Here is a 10,769-nt window from a genome sequence, read left to right as displayed (position 1 = left end):
GGTGATAGGTTAATATATTTTGTGTTTGTTTTTTTGAATAATGTGTTATTGTGTGTACAGTACTTGTTAATAGTGAAGTGAACCTCTAACGTAAAAGAATATTGAATTTCAATAATTTTGCATCTACGCATTTGTTGATTAATTCTAAGATTAACGGTTTCAACGTTAAAATTGTATTATATTTTTTCATATTTTTGAAAATTAAAACTTTTAAGATATTTTTTGTCCTCTTCCCATATTTTGACTTGAGCCGTCACCGTCTATGTAGTTCGTTACCTTTCTGGTGTGCGTGCTTCTCACCATCACCGGAAAAAGACTCACTTCTTTCCCTTGTTTTTCTTTGGATTCTTCACCTGTGAGATTACATGGTATTTGTTGTAGATCAGATTTCTGAGTTTTCAGTTGTTCGGTTGATTCTCACGGTATTGTAGGCTGTTCCAGTCAATATTGATTGCATCTTTTTCTTTAGATTTCAGCTGATGTTAGGAATTGCATCTCCTTGGTTGGGTCAGAGTTTAGTCGTCTTTGATGTTTTATTCCTCGTCGTTGGCTTACCGTCAATAGTCTTTGCTCGTCTTTGTTTTCAAGATCTAGTTTTTGGTGTTCTGACTTCTATGCTCTCTTTCATAACTCGAGGGCGGCTCCATAGTTTGCTGATTTTGTTTCGTCTCTCTTTCCCTCACTATTCCCGCATCTCTTTGCAGCTTTCATCGCATCTCTGGTGGCTCTCCCTTTCACCATGTTTGCCACTCGAGGTTTAGATAATGTTTTCGTTCGTGTATGCTATGTGGGCTTGGAAGGTAATTTTTGGTCTCAAGTTTAGTTTCTGATTTTTTGGTGGTTGTCTTCCATTCTCCATTCCTCAAGTTGTTTCTTTTCTTTCCATGTTTCCTTTGGTATAGGTGTGCGGAGTTAGTCTCTTCGAGCTTTGGTCTTTTCTATCCAGAGCTTTGTGTTTTTTCACTTGCATGGTCGTCTTGTATGTTCGTGTTTAGTTTATGAGATGTTTCTTACCTTTTAGGTACTGGTTATGATTCTGGTGCTTTAAGCATATATCTTCCTGCTTCTTGGTGGCTTTGGCATTTCGATTATTATTCTCCATCTGGCTCGTTTTCTTGGTTATTTGTGTCGGTGCTCTAATTTCTTATTCTTAGTTTGATTATTAATAAATATATAATTTGTAAATAAAATAAGAAAAATTAGTAAAAAAATAATAAAATGGTGAAAGTTTATGTATTTTTAGTTATTAATAAATTTAAAATTTTAAAACATATTTATATTATTTTATTTATTTCGGACCAATAAGTGCGAGATGGATTAGATAGTACACAATTATAAATTTATGGAGTAAATTGTAATAATTTAAAAGAAGAAGGATTTAAAATACAAAAAAAAAACATGAAGACACATGTCAACAAACCCCCCTTCCACATGTTATAAGAAGGGAAAAAACCAACTTTATATATATAGATTTAATACATTACAGTGAATAATTAAAATTTTCTTTTTATAATAAATTAAACAAATAAGAAACTGCCACTTGTAAAGAAAGTATGTAAGAGCAAATCCATCCATTATAACCCCTAATAGACTCTTATGATTAAATTAGTAATTAATAAAGTGATTTGAAAAGTTAAGAACCTTAGTTAGTGGAAATAATTTTTTCATCTTCCAATGGGAGAACCTCATTGGTTCTGTAAGATGGTATTGTTGTTAATTAAGCGGTTTCATAAAAACGTTGAACGTCTACGGAGACGCGCCGTGGCTTCTCCATCACGACACGAACCCTCTGTATAGTAGAAATGAATACTATTTTGCTCCGAGGAAGATAAGAGGTGTTAAGTCAGTGAGCCGGATGGTACCGAGTAACGGAGAAAGCTTAGGGGGCACGTGGAAATCAATAGGTAAGAGAGAAGAAATAAAGAACAAAGCCAAGGAGTCGAAGGGTTACAAGAGGAAACTAGTGTTTAACAAGAACGTGGCTGGTGAGTTAGAGACAGGGCCGGCCCTGGGCTAAAGCCCATAAAGGTAGGGATTTAGGCGCCACAAATAATAGATATTTTAAGGGCACCAAAAATCTGTGAAGCTCACGTTAGTCCAGTGGTGTTAAACTTATAGTGCTCTGTTTCATGTGAAAGGTTCTAGGCATCCAGGTATCGTTTTTCCTTTTCCTATTTTTTCCTCCTCTAATAAATAACATCTATTAAAGATTTATTCATTCAGGCAACGTTTCAACAACCCTTACTTTTCTTATTATGCATACTAGATCTTTTGTCCGCGCTACGCGCGGAAAATTGTGTTTGATATGTTATTTTTGATTTTGTTGTGTGGACTAAAAAATATAAAGAATAAACATGTTTTAAAGTATTAGAAGTGTAAGATTGAGTATAAGTGGAGTTCGATGCATTGATTTATGTTGTATGTAGTTTTTCTATGTCATATTGTTATGCAATATTTTTGTTATATTAGTTTGGCTAAATAGCAAGATTGACTTTGGAATACATAGATAGGTTGGAAGATGATGGGATGTTTTTTTTATTAGTTGTGGTTTGTTGATGATGATCTTATTTGTTGTCGAGATTTTTCCTCAAACTCATGCATTGAACTAAAATCTCATCCTGGAAACATGATAATAAATTATTCTAATAATTTAAATTTTATTTTAATACTTTTTATTTGTCATTGTTTTCCATATATAATTAAATATTCCAATAGAAATAACTCAATATTTGAAAACAACTAACAATTTATAGAAATAAAATCGGGTGTAGCCCGGAAAAGTGTAAAATGTAAGCAATAATAAAAACACACATTTTATTATTCAAAATATTATTACAGCAGAAAAAATCAGGTTTAAACTCAAAATCATTTTAAATTTTGATTTCCTAACTTATTTATTAATTCTATCTTTTGGATTTGTATTACTCAATTAGTGACTACCATTTTTTTTAAAGTGTTAGTACGAAACTAATCTTTCTAGAAGTATAGAAGTATGCATGAAAAATAAAATTGTTGAAAAAAAGTTTCTAACTTCAAAAAGGTTGAACCTATTTTTTTTTAAAAAAAAATCTATTTTATTAAATTAGGAACATGACTTATTGATATATGTTTAGTCCAACAATTAAGAGAAACAAAAAAAAAACATTAAGGAAAACAATGGTTTTTATAGGTTGTCTATTACTTAGGGGGAAAACAATTATTTGGTATTAATGTGTACAGACTTTGACAACATTCCTGCTAAGAACATGATAGAGGGTTTAGAGTACAGAACTATCCTCTTACTTGGGTAACTACTGATCACCTGCACAGCTCAAATACTTACTGGAGTTAACATGCAAACACTATCTGTTTTTTGTTTCTCACGGTTGGCGAGTTGAGGTTTGTTTTCTTGGTGATAAAGCTCATTGCTCGTCCTGGATATCCTCCAACCAAGGTCTCACCCAAACCCTTCACAATCTGAGAAACGCAAGTTCTTGATTATTTTACTCAGAAAAGCATAAAAAGGAAGCAAGGTCTTTTAATTTACCTCTTGTGTGTATTTCTGAAGGATCACCAGTGACAGGATTGTTTGTGTGAATGACGAAAGCATAATCACCACATGATTCTTGAACCAGCACCGACATGCAGACGGCATCATGGGTCAACTCTAGTTTTCTACTGACGTAAGCTCTCACGTTCCACTTTGAAGCCCAGAGCTACATGTTGATGTTCAGAAGATCAGTAAAGTACTTGGTTCCCTTCTTACACACAACAAACTCTTAAGAGATTGTTACCTTCTTAATTGCCATCCATGATCGGTTCCAGCTTGATTCATCTCCATGATACAACATTCTTTCACTTCTCAGTTTGTGAATCAGTTCATTTCTCTACCAAAGAGTTCAAAAACTCATCATGTGATGCATCTAGAAAAGCATGAGCAGAGGATGGGAAGAAAAAAATAATTATATGTCTAGTTATTACCAGAGCCTTTGGTGCGCTCATTTGTAAGAAAGCTTCTTGAATCTCCTTAAGTCTTGCCATGTCTCCCCTGTTAAGAAAAACTTTAAGGGCAGAGACCTTGTGTGCTACATCCTGAAAAGCGATGGATCCAACAAAAAAAATATTTCTTGCTGCCCCATCTGTTCCAACCACTCTCCAACAGAGTTGTGCAAGAAAGAAATGGTTAAACTCTGATCAGTATCGATAAATATCTTGCTTTTTCCGAAGCGTAAAAAATTAGAAGGCTGTATAAAAAAACAGAGCAAAGCTGCGATTTTAAAAACAGAACAAAGCTGCGAACTTTGTAATCTCCAAAACAGAGCAAAACTGAAAAGAAAATTACATTTCCGTTGTGTTGGTAACTTGCTGAAATGGAGTCATGAGCATCGGTCCAAGCGACGACCCTCTGTTCTGATAAACCCCAGATTCGAGCTTTGACATCTATGGAACCCATCATGGAGTTTCTTATTGTGTGCTAGAAGAGAATGATTATCCGATTTCAAAACATCGAACTGTTTCTTCAGAGTATCATAGTCTCTTTCAAGCTGCTTTGTCTTCAACCTAGCTTTCCTGTTCTGAAAACAATTCGCAATCTGCCTAGGCTGCAACCCTAAGGCCTTACCTAGCTGCATCTTCCTCTCAGGCTCCAACTTGTTCCCTAGCTCGAAGATCTTCTCTAATGCCCTAACTTGCTCTAAATTCAGCCTCTTCTTCGTCCCTCCTAACATCATATGGGACCCATCATCTGATAGATTGTCTTCGTCGTGGTCGGGCTTCTTTGAGTTAGATGGTGGTGGTCTGATACTCCCGTGAACGTCATTGATCTGTTGATCATGTAGTTTCCTCCTCCTACACCAAAAAAAATGGTTTAACACTTCAAATCATGATTTGGTAGTCTTAAACCCTTTTCATACTGGTATATACATGTGTAATTGTGTGTATATACACACACAGAGAGAGAGAGAGAGACTTTCCATAGAAGAGATGAGGAGGGCAAGAAGGGGGAGAGGTATGAGAAGGTAAGTGATGAGCATTGTCTTCATGAAGTTGCTGAAACATGAGTCCATGCTGTGGAAAGGCCAACTTCAATCTCAGTCCTTGACTATTAATAATATTGCTCTTTTTCCTCCTCATACATATACATATATAAACGTACTTGTCACACAAGCACAGAGGATTGAGCTGAACATAAGTCTTTTTCCTCCTCATGTCTGGTATGAGTCACTCTCATACCCGACATGATTCTTTTTAACTGAGTTAAGAGTTCAAAAAGTTACTGTAGTTGTTATGATGGAAGATATGAAGACACTCATCACAACCAACTCTCCATAGCCGAACTGTCTTGTCTTTAGAAGCTGAAAGAAGCAACTGCAAAAACCAATACCCAATTCATACGATCAAGAAATCTCAAAAAAAAAAACAAACAAACAAAGAAAAGACCTAAAACTCACATTTGAGTCTGACCATGCCAAGTCCAAGACATCTCCAGTATGACCATGGAGTACTTGAAACGGTGTTTCTTCAGTATAAAAAGCTTTCTGAGGGAACAGAAACAATCGGCAATAGTAATGAAGTCAGCAATAAAATCTTACCATTCTTTCATCTTTTCATTTAGTGACGGTAGCCGGATCTGAAAATTTCTGTAAATAAAATTTGATTTGGTATTTATGAGTTCTTGTTAAACTTTTTGAACTTAAAATCTATTGAAGAAGAAAAATAACCTTATTTTTGAAATTGTGTCGCCCATTTGCTGTTTCAAGGTCCACTCCATTGCCCGCTTTAAGCTTTTTGGGGATTATAAAGATCATTTGAGACAATAGTTTGAAGTCTGCAAGTTACAATCAATATAGACTCGATCTTGGTTCGAGATTAGCACAAGCATATGTGTCCAGTACTACAATATATATAAATAAAAAGGGAAGATTAACTAAGCTAATAAGGGGATGAAGGAATAAGAACCTGGGGAACATGTTGTTCTTGACCGCTTTTTGGCCATATTTTCTCCAACGATAGCCACCATCAATAATATCAACTTGGCTCCATAGAAATCAAAAGGTTGACTTTGTGTTTCTCGGAGGAGTCTGAATCGCCGGAGACAGAGTTGGTGGAGGAGACACCGGTTTAGCCGGTATGTCTGATCGGTGGGGATTTGCCATTCAATTTCATGCGGATTTGGCTTCCTGAGAGGATTCTCTGGATTTTGATTGGAACCAGGAAATGGTGAAAAGGTTTATAAGAAATAGATGGAGAGGGAGGTGAAACGAAAGACATTAAACGTGATGATGAAGGTGATGAAGATCGCGAAAAGGGGAAACGTGAAAGATGAAGCGAGTGAAAGGGAATCGATCTACGATTCAATTGTGGGATTAGGGTTTGTGAAATCGGGTTAACCAGATCCGTGATATTGCTTTGTCACAAGCAGAGGTGACGTGGCGGAGAGATGTTCTCCTATTGGCCGATTTAATTGTCCTACGTGTACACACTCACTACTCCTCATATAACCCTTTTAGTATATGTTAGATTGTATTAAATCTAATCTATTAAAACAGGAGTACAAAATTGAATTGACCCTAAGACTTACAAATTATTTACAAGGTAATGCCACTTGAATAATTAATAAGTATACCTTAAATATTAGTTGTCTTTTCTTAATTTAATTAATCATTCCATCCTAAACTAAAAACTATTCCTAAATCAATTCTTTAAAATTTAAAGTGAGTAAATACTAAATACGAATTTGATTACATAGAAACACACATTTAATTGCTTCCACACGTGATAGTCATTCACTTTGAATTAATTCTACCATTCATCTTATCAATACTATACATATTAGTTAAGTTGCCAAGTCTTTAACTTCAATCCACAGCAAAACAGTTTATTTGCATTTCTTCTTCACACATATATGTTTTGCTTTAAAAAATGTTATATCAAATTTATTATTCTTTATATGTCTGTTTAAAACATTAAGTACTATATACTACTCTACATTTAGGTTACCCTTATTATAACTAACAAGGAAAAACATCCCTCCACACATTTTCAAAATCATAACTGACAATTTATTGTTACAAAATTTTGCAATTTATTTAAAATCGTAAATAATAAACATAATTAATTTTTATCACAAAAATATTTAAGAATATTTCCTATTTATTAAAAACTCAATCATTTGTCAGCTAAATTGTAATCTTTCTATATATTTGGGTCTAAACTACTTTCTATAATCTATTTTACCAATAAATTATTATTCTAAATAAAACCATGTACGATAGATTTAGCCTTTAGGTAATACTTTCTATAATCTAGCTAAGCAGGAAATTATATTCATAACAGTATCATCAATACTATTGATTTAGGCAGACGACTAAATATACATATACCTCAACTATTTTGATTGATTCATTGCATATATTATACCTTTTTTTGTCATCACATATATTATACCATTTATACAAAAAATTACTCATAAAAATGTAAAAATAAATACCTGTACGGTTTACGGGTCAACCACCAACATATACATTTAAATTATAAATATATGTATACTATTTATACAAAACAAAAAATTTACTTATAAAAAAACAAAAATAAACACCCGCTCGGGCGAGCGAGTCAAGCTCTAGTAATATATTATTAGATAGATAATTTAATCAAACAAAACCTAATTATTTCTTTTGTTTTCTTAAAGGTTGATTTATCTTTTCCATCTTTCTTTTAATTTTTTTCGGTTTTGCTAAAACAGATGTGTGACTATAAGATATTTTAACAATTAATTTGGACTGCCAGTTGTTCATGTTCCATTGTTTCATTGTGGTTGATCATTGTCCAAGTAGCTCTAGAGCTTCATGTACTTCCTTTCTGTATTTTTTGTAAGTTTTGTAATATTGTTAGAAATTCATATAATTCATAAAATTTAAAAATATCACAGAGATTAAATATGCTGTGAAAATCTATAAAAACAATAAAAGTTGTAAAGTTGGTGTTATCGTATTTATATGTTTTGCTCTATCTATATGCTATATATTTTGTTATTTTTCTTTTTATTTGTATAAATTTTATTCAATTTAGTATTATTAACCTAAACTTAAAATAGAAAAATAAAAACAGACAAGATAAGTAACAAATAATCTTTCGATATTTTGTAATCATTTAACTTAAATCTTAATAATATTTGGCACTATTTTGATTATATTTTTAAAAATATAGTATATTTTAATTATGACTAGAGGGCAACATTTTTGTTGTCTGCTTTAGGCACCGGGCAAATCTGGACCGGCACTGGTTAGAGAAGGACAAGACAGACTGGCACATGTATGAGTATTCCCTTCACAGGAATGGTGATGAGTTCCATGATTTGGTCTTGTGTCATGTCAGACTACTTTATAGTGCCGAGAGATTCAAACCCCATGTCCCTGCTCATCAGGTTGATGTGAAAAACGACAACAATAACAACGACGTAGTCTTACCAAACCAAGAGCAACAAGAAGCTGGTTTTGCTATGCTAGAGCAAGAAGCTGGCGACGTCAATCAACCTCAGCAACAACAACAAGACCAAGAAGAGCAAGAAGATTATATTCTTGTAGATCGTCATCTGCGGAGCAACCATAACCAAAGACAGTATCTATTGGAAGATATTTTTTATCAGAATGGCCGTGGCTACGTCAATCAACATCAGCAAGATCCTCTTCTCCTTCCTCCTCTTCAGAGCAACGACAACCAAGAACGTCATCCATTGGATGATATTGCTTTTGATGGCGCAGATGATAATCTTACAATTGACATTGACGAACTCTTGAAAATTCTAGACGAAGGAAAAGAGCAAGAAGATTCACCCACTCTTCCCCTTCCTCATCCACCACCTCTTCAGAGCAATGTCAACCAAGAACCATGTCTCTCGTGGGATACTAATTATGTCCCATCACAGGTGGAGAACAACTACAACAACAATACCATCTTACAGAACCAAGAGCAACAAGAAGACTTTAGATACTACCGTTGGAAAGTCCTAATACTATAAAAGAAATCACACTCTCTTTGATGTTCTTCATTTCCCCTTTTTCTCAACCCGTCACATCACCATTACTGTTTCACTATTTTCTGTGAAAATAGTTACCAAAGTGAGCTTTGCATTGTCGATTGGGCTACACTTAATAATGGACCTGTTTCATGTTTTGCGCAGTTTACCGCTACAAGAAAAATGGTCAAAAGTATTTATGATCTTGTTTTGACCATTTGGTGATGAAAAATAAAAATGGTCACAAAATAGTTAGAACTTTTTAACTAAACTTAGTGTCAAAAAGTGGTCAGAAAATTTTGACCACTTTCCGACCAACAAAAATGATCAAAAATGTTTATGACCTTATTTTTACCATTTTATGACGGATAAGAAAAATGGTCATAAAATAGTTAGAATTTATTAATCAAAACATATAGTCAGAAAATGATCCAAAACAATTTAACCACATTTTTACCATTTTGTGATGATATCGTCAATTTAACCTAGATCTCAAACATTTTTTCTCATTCTCATCCTTTAGCTTCCTCCTCTGCCTCTTTTCATTCTTTTAGTTAGACAAACCTCCTTGGAATCCTTTTTTTATTTCTTATTTTTCGATATTTTCTTCTATCTAATTCCATACTCACGACCTCTCTTTCTTTCATTGCAGGCTACGTTTGAGAAGATTTAATGTTGCTGTTATCACTGTCCATCTCAGCCTTGTTTCTACCATTGTTCCTCTATTCCTTGCAAGGTTAGATCCATGTTTTAGGTGTAAATGAATTATATATTATCATAATTTCTGTATAGAGATCCGAACTTAATATTTACCCAAATCTAGATTACAGTTGCCTAGTTTTTGTTTTTGTTAACTATTTTTCTTTTGACACTTTAATTTATCTTATCGTTTATGTCAAAATAAAATTAGGTATGGATTCATTAAGACCATGGAGAAGGACAAAACTAAGAACAAAGGAGTCAAAATAATGACGGAAATGATGAGTGCCCTCCATCATATGATGATGATGGAATTAAGTTTAAATCATTTCTGGTTTAGTTCGGTTTGTTAAAATATGTATTCTTATGTTGCTAAACTTCAATTTTTTTTATTTAAGATAAATTTTTATTCAATTTTCATTAATTTTACTAATTCACTTTTAATGTAATGATTTATTTAAATTAACAATCTGGTAAATATTATTAAATAGTAGTCAAAAATTCATATGGCAAAATTATCAGAAAATCAATAAAAAGAGTGGTCAGAAATTTATCAAAAAGTGGATAATTAGTTTTGACCATTTTTTGACGTTTGTTTTCGGACGACATTTTTGACTTTTTAGTTCAGTCAAAAATTTCTGACCATTTTCCGACCATAGTCAATTTCTGAAGGAACTCTTTTGACGAGTTTATGTGGAAAAAAGTGGTCAGTAAAGAGTGTTTCTCACCATTTACCAACGAAATTAAAGGTCAAAAATTGAACTATTTCTTGTAGTGTACGGAAAAGAGGAAAGTTGATTAATACAACCAATTATTAATACACAATAAAAAAAATTAAAATTTAATTTGAACGACCAAAAATATAGCAGAAAGTATTTTTTTTTTTTTGTAAATACATAATCTAAATTGAGTTTGGTAAAAAATTGGTTAGTAAATAATATTTTAGTGAAAATATATAATAGAATTCAATCTTTATGTATAAAGTTGGCTTTTTCCCTTCTTATCACAAGTGGCATAGGGGTTTGATGACATATGTCCCCATATATTTTTAGTTTTTTACATTTTAGGTTCTTCT

General features: G+C 33.1%; 1 long non-coding RNA gene across 1 annotated transcript; it reads right to left on the bottom strand.

Annotated features, from left to right (window-relative positions):
• Positions 1-3,144: 3,144 nt before the first annotated feature.
• LOC111198888 lies at positions 3,145-5,667 on the bottom strand. The gene is made up of 5 exons (XR_007318640.1): positions 5,430-5,667; positions 3,961-5,346; positions 3,774-3,866; positions 3,527-3,695; positions 3,145-3,456 (listed from the first exon to the last, which is right to left on the bottom strand). It is a non-coding gene; the product is annotated as an uncharacterized LOC111198888 (long non-coding RNA).
• Positions 5,668-10,769: the final 5,102 nt, after the last annotated feature.

This window comes from Brassica napus, chromosome C1 (genome assembly GCF_020379485.1).
Source record: "Brassica napus cultivar Da-Ae chromosome C1, Da-Ae, whole genome shotgun sequence".
Taxonomy (NCBI): domain Eukaryota; kingdom Viridiplantae; phylum Streptophyta; class Magnoliopsida; order Brassicales; family Brassicaceae; genus Brassica; species Brassica napus.
The sequence above is the reverse complement of the archived record's forward strand: the minus strand, read 5'-3'. Positions and strand labels throughout refer to the sequence as shown.